The 13,868-nt window shown below is 34.2% G+C and overlaps 1 protein-coding gene and 1 pseudogene across 8 annotated transcripts in view; one reads left to right on the top strand and one right to left on the bottom strand.

Moving 5' to 3' along the window:
• The window catches only part of LOC101568064 (protocadherin-11 X-linked), a 1,027,172-nt gene that overhangs the window by 351,639 nt on the left and 661,665 nt on the right, over positions 1-13,868 (top strand). The window lies entirely within an intron of this gene.
• LOC101591417 lies at positions 4,052-5,274 on the bottom strand (annotated as a pseudogene).

Below are 13,868 nucleotides of genomic sequence, written 5' to 3' on the forward strand. Positions count from 1 at the left end.
TTTCTTTCTTTCTTTCTTTCTTTCTTTCTTTCTTTCTTTCTTTCTTTCTTTCTTTCTCTTTCTTTTCTCTTTTTTTTGTGGTACTGGGGATTGAACTCAGGACGTTGTGCTTGCCAGGTACAATTATTTATCTTTTAAATGAAAAGTAAAGATGACATTTTTTTTCTCCAATTTGAAGTATCTAATTGTGATTTTTAACTGTATACTATGGGATTTCATGATTGGATTCAGCTTCATATAGAAATTTTTCACATTTCATTCACAGGAACAGTTTTAATTGACTAATATACGTGTACTTGAAAGTAAGATCATAATTGATCTCACACTCTCAATTGATGTATGCTACTAAATCACAAATAGAAATGATAAATAAATGAATAAATGGACAAAACAAAAGAATTTTATTTGGAAATGTTATTAAATTTAAGCACTTGGAAAAATGTTCTCAGGTCTTTCTATTGTGTACCAGAGAATGTGATTCAGATTTACTACTCTTGGCAACAAATCATCGATCAATTTGCTACTTACATCATAAGGAGGTAACTGCTTAGTTTTTTGTTTTAAGATAAGTAGACAACTTTGAATCAGAACAATGGAGAAGTGTCTGATGTGTCACTAGGACAACCTTATTTTCTACTCTCGAGTTTAGAAAAAAGAATTTAAACATTTGTGATAACAAATAAATTATAAAAATGTTAAATAAAGCTGCCACTGCATGTTAATACGTACATTGATTAAGCAAGTTACTGAAGAGTAGTTATATAATAATAATACTCTCAATTAAACTCTAAGCTGTCTCATTTTTGCAACAGTAGATAAATTTTTATGTTACCCCTAGCTGAACAGAAAAATGGAGTAATATATTGCTTTAAGGTCTTTCAGACAGGACAGACTCTTAAAACCTAAATTTGAGCAATAATGAATCATTTGTTCTATATTACTATTGACCACTTTAAATGAATGAAGTCTGGACCAATATATATGTTATACCTGTAAAGTGCACACTATCAAAGACACAGAACGGAAAATCAAAACTAACTCAATACCTTTCATATTCAAGTAATATCCTATATATGCTGCACTACACAAAATTATTATAATTAATTTCAACTCTTTTTATGATGTAACTACTAGAAAAGTTAAAATTATGAATATAACTAGTATTTATTTTCTTTTTGCGGTACTAGGGAATGAACTCAGGACCTTGTGCTTGCCAAGCAAGCACTTATTCTACTGGGCTATCTCCCCAGCCCCTAATATAACTAGCATTTGAGGCTTACTTTTAATTTCTTCTTTTTCAGAAATGTCTTTAATATCTAAATTTGTATATATTTTGAAATTTTATTAATGCATGTTTTAGTATATAATATCTACATTCCTTGTGTGAAGTTGAATAACATGTGTCAATCCCATTTTTCATCCCCTCTCCATCCTTTCATCTCTTAATCCAGTTCACATTTGATAAAGAGTTATCTCCCTACTTCCTATCATTCTTTCCGTTTGTTTCTTTATTTTTTAATTCTGGTTTCTCATACAATACAATGCAATATTTAATCTAATGTGTCTTATTTATATAAATTAATATTATAGTCTCAAGTTGCATCTACTTTCCTACACATGACTAAACTTTACATTTCTTTATGAGCAAGAGGTATGCCATTGTGCAGAAATACAACATAACGTATTTTCTTTGTTCATGCATTTTTGTGGGATATATACGCTGCTTCCTATATTTAGTTATTAGTTTTGCTGCTAAAAACTTTAGTATGCTTCATTGTAATATGCTGTATTTAACTTTCAGGAAGTTATCTAGAAGAGGTCAAATTGAATTCCTGTTTTTCGTTTCATTGAATCTGCTTATTGATTTCCATAATGGGTATACTAGTTTACATTTTCACCAACAATGAAGATTAATTCCATTTCCCCTGAAACATCTCAAGAGTTCTTATCTGATTCTTGATGATAGTCTTTCTTGCTGGAATAAGGTGAAAAGAGGATTATTTTAATTTTTATTTCTCTAATGTCTACTAATGATGGACATTTTACGTACTTAATGAACATCTGTATTTCATCTTCTGTGAAGTTTGTATGAATTTCAAATGCCCATTTTTAATTGTGCTTTTTATTTTGGTCAATCTAAATTTTTGAATGCTGTACATAGTCTAGATATTAGTCTACTTTTGCCAGAATAATTGAAAAATCTTTTCTCTCAGTGTGGCCTTTCACTCTGTTTGTTGTTTCTTTGGATGTGCAGAAAGTTTTAAATTTTTATATAGTCACCTTTGGTGATTGTTGGTACTATGTCCTGTGCAACCAGAATTCTGTTCAGAAAGTCTTCACTTACAAGTTTTACATGTTTTATCATCCAGCAATATAAATTTTTCTGTGTTAAAATCTAGCTATTTGATCCATTTTTATTATTGATTAGTACAAATTAAGGGATATGGCTAGACAGTTGATCTTTTGCATATGGATAATCAATTCTCCCAGCAGCATTTATTAATGAGGCTATCTGTCCTCTACTGTATGTTTTTGGCATCTTTGTAGAAGATCAAATATCTGAATATGCCTGGGGAATATGTATTTGTTATTTTTTCCATTGAATCTCATGGATGTTTTTGTTCCAGGAATGTTCTGGGGTCTTTGTTTTTGTTTTTGTTTTCTTGGGGAGTCATCAATGCATGTTCACAATACAACTTTAAGTCCGGGATTATGATGTCTTCCATGTTGCTTTTGTTTATACAAGATTGCTTTTGATATTATTGATCATTTCTTTTTCCATGTGAAGTTTGGTTTTTCTTTTCAGTTCTCAGAAGAATGCCACTGGTATTTTAATTGGGACTGCAGGAAATATGAGTATCAATTTTTAATTATATCCATTTTTGTGAATGTTGGTCTTGATTCTTTAGGAATAAGGATACCTTCCTATTGGACAGTGTTTCCCCAAAGATAGCAACAAAATATCTATTCTAAACTAATAAGATAGTAGGATAATTTTAATTATTTAGGCAACTTTAGTATCTTTGGAAATTAGAAATTTACTGGGTATAGGTCAATCAAACAAGGCATGAAAATATCATAAATATGAGTTGATAGAAGTCAAGACCAGTATGGCCTGGTGATTTCCAAGATTATGACACCATCACTGGCAAACCAAACATTTATTCCTCCAAAGGAGGTTTCGAGAAATAGTCACTTTTGAAATATAAATTTGAACATGCCAAGTGAGCTTATTACCCAGTACGAAAATGCAAAATAAATCCTCAAATTAAAGTGAAATTTTCAGTATTATATTATTTGAATTTTGGGTCCTTTTTAAATTTCAAAATGTAGTTTATTAAGAAATATTGCTAATTATAAATAATCACAGCAAACTTTTCATTAAACAACTGTGTGAGGAGGAGTGCTTCATTTATATCATACTGTAAATAATTTGTAAACAATGACAAACAAGAATATTTCTTTCTAAAATTTTAAGACAGGTCTGTATAGCATTATGTTCCTAATGTGGTGCAGTGCAGTTTCAGCAAATTTAACTGGTTTATTTTTTAGTTTCTCAGTGACAATAATATACATGGTCAGAACAGGTAACAAAATCTTTTACTAGTTCAACTTGCCACCACTTTAAAAAAAGTTTATATAGATTGATATGTTATTGTATCAAACACATTTAACATATTTCACAATTCATTTAAAGCTTCAGTTTACAGTCATTCACTTGAAAGGTTTCTTTTTTCTTTTTTTTATTTTTTATTTTTTAGGGAAGAGTCTACAGTGTGTTCAGGGCCTCACTACTAGATGGGATTCATAGTGATTCTCCTGTTTACAACCTGCCAAAGGCTGGGATTGCAGGCATGCACCACAGCGTGCTCCAGGAGCAGGGCAAGCACAGCAGGCCTGGCGATGGAACCCGGCCCCTGCACCTACTTGCAGGAGGGTTCATCAACAGAGTTATTTGGCCGGCCCTTGAAAAGTTCCTATATGGAATGTCACTGGGATTTCAGAGTTTTATGTGAGAGATGGAGAAGTCCTGCCTCAGTGAAATGACATTTTACCATGGCTCATTTGTTTTCCTTTTAAGGTTTCCTAATTTTACTTTTGGATCTTCATTTTTGTTTACCTGACTTACTTCCTTTAGTATGTTCTCAGGTAAGGCATTTTGGTATGTATACAAATAACCACACGTAGTTGGTAAATGAGGTATTCTAATTCATACATTGTTGTAGAGTCAACATAGTGAAAAGAAACTGCAAGATCAGAACAGCAACGAGGATAATAGTTATAATTCCAGTACCAAAAGTTCTGGGTAGATAACCTTTAATTAAGTGGTGTTCTGGTACAAAGGAATGAAAAGTCTCTTTCCTAGTGGTATCTCTGGAATCTCCAGCTTCCACATTCATAACTTCCATGCATTTTCCCAGCGCTAAGTCTTCAATGGAAGAATTACATGTACATTTTTCTATTTTAAATGCATCAGTAAGTATCTTCTAAGCTTCTTTGCTTAGTACATATCCTGCTCCTCTACTCATGTAGCACTACTTTACTTAGGGCTTAAATCATCTCCCAAAGTAAATGGGTTGTTCAGGGCTGTACTTTGAAACAAACCATCTCAAACTGTCTAGTATTACTTATGTGCCATCATCTGCTTTCATAAACCAATCAAAATCTTCTAAGTAATGATCATGAACATACTGAAATTCTTTAATTGTTTTCCAGTATAGTTGTTCTCTACCTTTTTTAGTTTTTAATTCCACATTAGGGAAGTCTATTTCCTTGTGAACTCATAAACAATACTTTATTACAATGTTGGGCCCAGATAGCTTTGACATGATGGATTTTTCTCTAGATTTTGAGGGCCTGTCATAACCAAACAAAGAATTCTCACTTGCTGATACAGGTTTTCAGCGATGTCCGTGTTCTCATCTTTATGTTGCCTAGCATCTGCATTGGAGTTCATTTGCCCTTCTAGATGATTCTGTCCATTGTCATCTGAATGTCTTGCATGAAGTTCATTATGAAGGATGTTAGGCTGGGTATCACTTTGTTTTCCCAATAAAAATTTTAAATAGATGAGAACATTTAAAAAAATCTTATTGCTGATCCACAAAGGAAGTTTAAAAGATTCAGATAAGATTTAGAGGCTGTTTCCCCAAAGTATATTTCTGACATCAGCTGCAGCGCCCTCTTGCCCCCCCGCACTCCCTCCAGGCAGCTGCAGAAGTGGCTGGCGGCCACTAGCCTGGGCCACCCATGGCCACTCAAATCATTCTGCATAGTGGAGGCGGTGGAGATGGGTCCAACACGCACCACCCTCTGCTCACTCACCCCGCCCCTCCCCGTGGTGCATCCAAGCCGCGGCCAGCCCGCAGCCTGAATTTTGTATCTTAACAAGCAAATTTATTTTTTTAATAATTTGATTGAGAAACAAAAAGCAATGAGACAGTTTCAAAACCGATTAGTAGGACAGTTTCAATATTTAATACATTGCATATTGTCTTCTCAGTGGTTATTCATAGTAAAAGATACAGACATGATATCCTGTCCATAAACACTAGTAGAACAAATCTTTCTATTTATTGAATTAAGAGAAAGTAGCTGTATGTCTATGCTAACTATTTTGAATATACACATACAAAATGGTCCTTCATTTGAATCCCCTTTTTTGTTTAGTTTTGTCAGAGACAGTTATTTCATTGCCATTTAAATATTGTAGGTGTGTGAATTCAGCAAAACAGTCCAATATAGTCTTGTAGTCCATAATAGTAGTGGGTTTTCCATAGGATTGGCAATATCAGAAGTTGTTCACTTGAGCCTTTTACAGCTCAGCATATTAACAAGCAACTTTATGTTTTGTTTTTTCTTTCCTCACCATTATGTTTCAAGTAACTAAGTTTTTGATTTCTTTTTTTTTCTTTTTTTTTGCCAGCTCAGTCCACCCTGGGGGTTGAGCTGGAGTGAGATGTTGCATGTTGTGCCAGGGATCAAATCATGGTACCTGCACTTGTCTCAGCTTGCCTAAGCAGGCACTTTAGACCACTGAGCTATCTCTCTGGCCCATGACTGAGGTTATGTGTTCCTTTAGTCTCCTTAACTTTTAGAAGGAAGTCACTAAACCGTTTGGAGTCTTACATTATTCACCGTTGTTGAATATAAGCCAATTATTTTTATTTTTATTTTTATTTTATTTTTTGGCAGAACCGGGGATTGAACTCAGGCCCTTGTGCTTGCCAGGGAAGTGCTTGTTCCACCAAACCATCTCCCAGGTCCCTAAACCAATTATTTTTATTAGCATAAAGGGTAACTATAGGATTTCATGGGTTCTGTTAAAAGAAACATCTAATTGATATCTTCTAAATTTTAGTAATGTTCTTTTAAAAATGGCTTATGATTTCCTGACGTAAACTATCAAGATTGTCTTTGTTTTTCTTTTAGTTAATATTCACATCACACATATACTGAATTTCTTCTTAATATATAGGGATGATGTCTATGATAGAATACATTAGAATTGCCTGCTTAACATAGTTAACATAAGCACATCTATATTTAGAGACAATATATATTAAAATTATTTGTTTCAAATGTCCTTTCTCTATGTATCTAACATTTTTACTTTCTTTGAAATCATATGCAACATATCTTTCAGAAACTTCTATTAGGGCTGGTCAAATAGCTCAGTGGATTAAACTGCCTGCAAGCAGGTGCAAGGGCCAGGGTTCAATCCCCAGGGCTGCAGTGCAGGACTTACCCGTGGGGCACACTAAAACAGCAATTGAGACTGGGCGTGGTGATGCATGCCTGTAAACCCAGCACTTGGGAGTTTGTAAATAGGTGGATCACTATGAATCTGATCTAGTAGTGAGACCCTGAGAATCATGTAGTCCCTTCAAAAAAAAAAAAAAACTCCTATGAAAAACTGAAATGTATCCTAGGTTCAGTGTATACACTACAATGGGAAATTGGGTTCCCTGTGGGAAGGATTCAGTACTTGAATTCAAACTGGCCTGATAGAAGAGGTTATTAATGTTTCTATTGTCTCAATCTGGAATAAGAACATAGTGAGTGACATACTCAGAAAACAGGGCATCAAAGAAATTAAAAATCAGAGAATAGTGTATGTGAAGTCTTTAGGAAATTTGAAAACAAGAACACTTTGATTAAGTACCATCTGAGAATTCAAAGAAATAATGTGGCATGCTTAAATAAAACAGAAGCATCTGTGAGCAGCAGGAATTTTAAGGTAGAAGAGGTGACACTTACCGAGAGATAAGCACTCATCTATTCCTTTCCTAAAGCACAAGGAGTGACAAGCCCATGACACATCCTGCACATTGCCAATTGCCCACTGTCAGACACTGACACACAAGACACCATGACCTCATACTGGGATCTGCTAAATTCAGTGAGGACAGAGATTACACTAAATTCATAGCTTATTGAAATGCTTTGGCATTAATGACCAAGGAAGTTCCATAGATGGAGCAACAAAGTTGTGCCTTGTCCAGAGAGTGACAAGCAATGTTGTAGGTGGAAGACCTGCAAAGAAAAGTTCATAGACTGGCCACATGATTTTCCATGCAAAGAAAGAAGACATGATCAAGAGGGCCCTGTTGGATATCAGCAAAGAACAAGGGGACATGGTGCTTGTCCCAACTACATCAACCTCTTTCCTCTGCAAGTGAACTGAGACCCTCAGTGCTTGAGTCAATGACAAAACCCTACAGTTAGCTACATCACAGTGTATCTTAAAGCCAGAAGGCCACCAGATCTGCAAGCCTCGTCACTCACAGGTGGTATGTTTAAATGAATCATGTAAGAGGGAGATCTAGTTCGTAGACATGCAGATGAACTCAGACTGCAATACAATTGGCACTGTGCAGACACTGATTCTGACTTGCTTTTGCAATTTAGCAAACTCCATTTTGGAGATGTTAATTGTTGTGCTTTTATTTTTGTTTTACTTTTTTCCTCTTCATTTTTCTGTCTTCCAAATTTACTTATCCTTTCATTTTCCCTATATACCTGCACTCTTTTATTCTGGAATATATGTAGATAATATATATGTGCAAAGACAACAACAATTAAACTGTGATTTAATTTAAATATTATCTTTTATGAGTAAATCTGATAACTCCCCACTCCATAATTGTGTATTGATATCCCAACATAACTACCAGCATGTTAATAAATCTCCTGATTCTTAGAGCTTCTAACATTTCAAATTACACCTCACTCTTTCTGTCTTTACTCACACTCACACAAATATTCTTTCAAAGCCCTCAAACCTACACTTTTATTGTAGTTATAAAAAAGATAAAAAATATGATATCCTACCTATCATCTATTGCTATCTCCCCCTCTCTTTATCCTCAGTGTGCCATACTTTCCTTTTTGCCATTTTTCTTCCCCTCTAGCACTATACTGCAGTATTTTGAGGCAATAATAAATTTATAAAATTGGGAAAACAACATATAGTGTGCATTATGGATATACATATAAAGATAGATATGGATATAAATATAGATATAGATATTTAGAACTTTTGAAATTGATGGAACCAGCAGTGAGTAATACAGTAATCAGAACTAATTCTATGAAACTGAGAAGGGTGAAGATGTGCATAACACTAAAACAGTAAAATTTCAAGATCACATTACTGGAAATCAAAAACTAACCAAAAAACTCTCCACAGCAGGCACAAAGTCTTTCTATTCTAATTAATTTTCAATACTCAGCACAATGAAACAATAGATACATAGAAAAATAATGCAGCAAACTATCTTGAAAACTCTAAACCCTCAAAGGTTAATCTAATGGGAATCTACAGAAAGGAAAGTAAAAATTACTAAATTTATTTTTTTAATTTTTAATCATTTATTTATTTATTTGGTACAGGATCTCATTATGCAGCTCAGATTTGTAGTAATCATCCTGCCTCAGCCTCCTCAGCACTGAGATTACAGGTGTGTGCCACCTCACCTGGATTCTCAAATTTATGAAATGACAAAAAAGAAACTAAAAAGATCATCAGATGTTCAGTGAGCTTAAAGACAATAAAGCTAAACAGATAATGTAAAGCATATACTAATGAAAATCTAGGAGAACCAAGTAAAACAATTCAAAATATGAATGAAATATTCAGCAAAGGATTAGAGATCATGCAAATGTATTAAAACGAAATTCATGAGCTAAAAATTCTGCTTAAAATTTGGTGAACAGAAATGACTAATGTGAGGAGAAAGTGTCAAAGCTAAAATTTGAGGCCAAGGCAAGTGATGATATACTTATAAATACCATGTATAAAGCAAGGGATTATGCAAAATAGATGTAAAAATGCTAGAAGACACAAAAATGTTTAAATTATTTGGAATTAGATAACAATGAGAATATGTCATAAATGGTATGGAAAATCTTACATAGAAGTAATAGTAGATAATTATAATACAGAAAAATAATTCAATATACAACTTATTAAAGCATATGGATATGCAAAAACCATGATTTAAGAAAGTTTCTTTATGTTATATGATTGTGAAGATCTTAGTTCAACACAAGAAACGAATTTCAAAAGCTTTTAAAGAAAATCATAATATAAACATAAAAGGCAAATTCATAACAAGTACAGTAGACTGCTACACAAACTGCAGTTTATGAGTGCCTGTAGTGAAGTGCTTAAAATTCTAAATGTAATCAACTTTATACAAAATTAATGTAACTTAAAATACTATATTTCAAAATTAATAGATAAATAAGGAGTTCTCATGACAAAACATTCTTATAAACTTCAAAAATACAAGCCAGCATGCCAAAAAGGTTTTAAGTTTATTCTAAACAGAGATAATGAAACCAATGATTTAGAAGTTCTAATGGAATGAATATATCCATCATGGTGAGTAATAAATCAAAAAGGACAATAAGGTATCTGTGACATTACAAAAATTCAGTGACAGGAATAATTTGCTTCTTTTCTGTAGTCTTATAAATTGAATGGTCTCAAATAATTTCTTATTTATTTATTTATTTATTTGAGAGAGAGAGAGAGAGAGAGAGAGACAGAGAGAGAGACAGAGAGAGAGACAGAGAGAGAGACAGAGAGAGAGTGAGTGTGTGTGGTGTGTGTGGCCAGCTCAGCCCACCAGGGGGCGGGGCTGGCTGGCATGTGGTGCTGGGGGATCGAACCGCGGTCCCTGATGCTTTGCTAAGCTTGTTCTAAGTAGGTGCTTTAGACCACTGAGCCATCTCTCCAGCCCCTTTTTTTATTTATTTATTTATTTTCAAATAATTTCTGACAATGCAGATTGACAGAAAGAGTCAAGAAACAAATCAGAGCTACATGTGTGAACATTGTATTGTCTCTATTGTAAGAATCTGAAAGAGTTCAGTAGATACTGTGAAAGGAAAAGTAACTGTTCAAAGAGAAAAAAAACTGGGGTGAGGAAAAGTACAAAATACATAAAGAAGGAAGGGGAAAAGATATACTTATGTATACGCACGGAATAGCTCACATAATCATACTGCTGATTTCTGCTGATCTATTGAAAGGAGCAGTTAGTACTCCAGGTTTGTTATCCTTTTTAATTTCTTTTTCAATTACCAATTTTTCATGCTTATATCTGCAAATGTATACAACTAATTTGAAGACAATATGCAATATACCAACCATTATTGGATTCCTATAATTTTGTACAGTAAATTCTGTATTGTTTCTAATATTTTTATATTTTAAAAAAGAAAATAAAAAACAAGTCAATGATATGATTCATGAAAGATACACATTAAATGAATAGAGAAATTCATAGATTAAAAATCCAAAGATGGATGGGGTAGCCAAATTTTGCTAATAGGAGGACAAGTCAAATCAGACAAGCTCAAAGAAAATTCTCTGAGAAAGACTGAATTCTGAAATACAGGAGAGCTTACACCCTGAAATGAAAAATTAATAGGATATATGATACATGTAGAATGAAGCAAAGAAATGGACACTAGAAAAGGAGAAATAGAGCTGCCATGACTGGTATGCTCACCCCAAACCCCGACTCTTCTGGAGGAAGATATATTAAATGTGTGGGAAATAGCCCATCAGATTGAACTAGTATTGCAGAAACAAAACTCTTTGGACAGATTTTGTGTACATTGGCCCTGCCCCCATTTGCCTCCACATAGAAATACTAGAGAAATCTGTATTCCACCAACTCCCTCTCCTGTCTTTACTTCAGGAAAATGTGAGACCCCTGAGACTCTAACCAGAGTGCGTACGAAGGTGTATCACACATTAGCCAACCCTGCTTGGAGTCTAATCATCTCATACCCAATCACTGAGTCACCTGATTTTATGTCTCATCCATGAACCAAACTCCCCCAGATCTGATTTCCCATAGAGTCACAAGTAAGTGTATATAACCCATCTAAAACCTACGCTGTGAGCCTTCTTGTCCACCAAGTCATAAATGTCTATGCCCAATCCACCAGCACCCATTCTCGGAGACAGCTTGCCTGACGTGTCATAGGTGCATGCACTCAAATTCAAGCTGAGTCCATTCTTCACCTGGTATGAATAACAGACACTGCAGTACCCAAATCACTAGTGCATACATGCACCCATCTCTGCAGCCTACATGTGATTGCCTAAAATTAGATTGTAGGGGCTGGGGAGATGGCTCAGTAGAGTAAGTGCTTGCCTGGCAAGCGCAAGGGTCTGATTTCAATCCCTGGTTCTTCAAAAAAAATAATAATAAATAAAAATAAATAAATAAATAAAATTAGATTGTAACTAAGACAAGAAGGGAATTGTCAATACAGTTTTCTTTAATGTCATTAAGGAATTGCATGTTTATTCTCTTGTTGGATTGCTGGAACGAGGTCTGTGGTGGACTGCTTGATTGATTCACAGATTGATTTTTTAGTTGTTATTTGTTCACTTTAATTTAGTTGTGGTCTATTTGTTTTTGCTCCAAATGCCTTCAGGGCAGATTTGGCTGGCTGGAGTTGTGGGGATCAAACTACAGCAACCTGAGGCTGACAGCTTTGTGGAAGCAGTCACTTAGTTGTGGTCTATTATCAGTTTATTCTCATATCCCTCATTTTCTTTAACTTTGGAAACCAAATAAAAACTGTTTTATTATTACATTCTTATTTCCACAACATTCCAAATTTTTCCTTGCAAATTTACCTTAAATTTCATTTTCTGTTAGACAATCACTTTTTATCTCATACTAAACTTCTTACATATTTTTCCTAATCCTTTTCCTCCTACTTGTTTTACCCAGCCTAACATCTTCCCTAGTATCTTTTCTCTTATAGGTATATAAATAAACCAACAAGTTAACTCACAATGGAAGCACTCTGTAAGTCTAATCAAACTTTGCTCCTTCTACACCCCATTCTTACACCCACAAATATCTTCTTAAAACCCAAAACATTAAACGTTTTTAAAAATTCATTTAGTACAGGGTCTATGGGTTCTCACTACACAGAAGGCCTGGGATTACAGGTGCTCACCAACACGCCCTGTCTCAATCGCCAGCTCAGTGCGCCCCAGAGGCAGATCCGGCACAGCAGGCCAGGGACCAAACCTGTCCCCTGCGCTCTGCCTAACAGGCACTTTAATCCACTGAGCTATCTGACCAGCTCCAAATCTTTATGCCAACTATAAGCAAACTTTATCAGAACCTTAACATAGTAGTCAGAAGCTGAAGCTTTTAAACCTATTATCATTTTCCTATTTACCTCACGTCTTACTGATTTTCATCCTTCCCTCATGTTTTTATATTTCCTACTACAGATTAACAAGTAGTACTATAATAGTAGATTCTGAAAATGTTATTGAAAAAGAATAAAATTGTAAAAGCAAAGTTTAACTAACATAAGCGATGTCTGATCAGATCTGTTTATGCTCTTATAACCAATAATGACCCTATGTTAACAACAAACTTACAAGTTCTAAATTACTTTTTTGTGTGTGACTCAGCCTGCTTCATTGACAGGGCTGGTGTGGCATGTGGTGACAGAGTTTGAACTGGGGTCCCCTGCTCCTGCCTAAACTTTCCTAAACAGGTGCTTTAGACCACTGAACTTTTCTTGCTAGCCAAAGATCCAAACTATTTAAATTAACTAGGGTGACCAATATATCTGAACAAATAAACTTGTAACCATATTTCTGGAAGGTAGAATATAGATTAAAATATCTTCATATTAACTGAAATCTCCCATTTTCTGCTTGACATCAACTGTAACACTCACACAGATGCACACAAACACACGCACACAAACACACACAAATATACAGAAACTAACAAAAGTTTTATGCACATTTCAAACATGTGACATCAATAAATGTCTGGAAATCAGTTGCTAAGTAACCTAGTGTCAAGCATTAATAACTTTGCAAAAGTGTAAATGAATGACAGTTTTGTTGTGAAAAAAGGGGGAAGAAAAAAAATGTGTGTGTGTGTGTGTGTGTGTGTGTGTGTTTATACACAAGACAAAAGAGGAAAGACATAGAGCTACTTTTTCTTAGTTCACTGAGAATAGAACTTTGTACTAATATTATTTAGACAAGATCATGTCTGTATCTTCCCTCTGAATAACTACTATTAAGACAACACTATGCAATGTATTAATTATTGTAAATGTCCTACTAAACTATTTTGAAACTGTTTCATCACTGTTTTATCTTTTATTCGCATTAAAATAAATTAAAATTATTTTTTAAAAAAAGTCTAGAAACTAATTGCTACTACTTTGAGCACATCTAATTGTGGAGGCCAAATGTAACTTGTATTAATCTCATAAGAACTTAATAAATTTAGTACTAAAGTGTTTTTACAAGTTTTTATTTTCCTAATAAATCCATATTTTTCTTATCTCTC

Source organism: Octodon degus, unplaced genomic scaffold, assembly GCF_000260255.1.
Source record: "Octodon degus isolate 3935 unplaced genomic scaffold, OctDeg1.0 scaffold00103, whole genome shotgun sequence".
Taxonomy (NCBI): Eukaryota; Metazoa; Chordata; class Mammalia; order Rodentia; family Octodontidae; genus Octodon; species Octodon degus.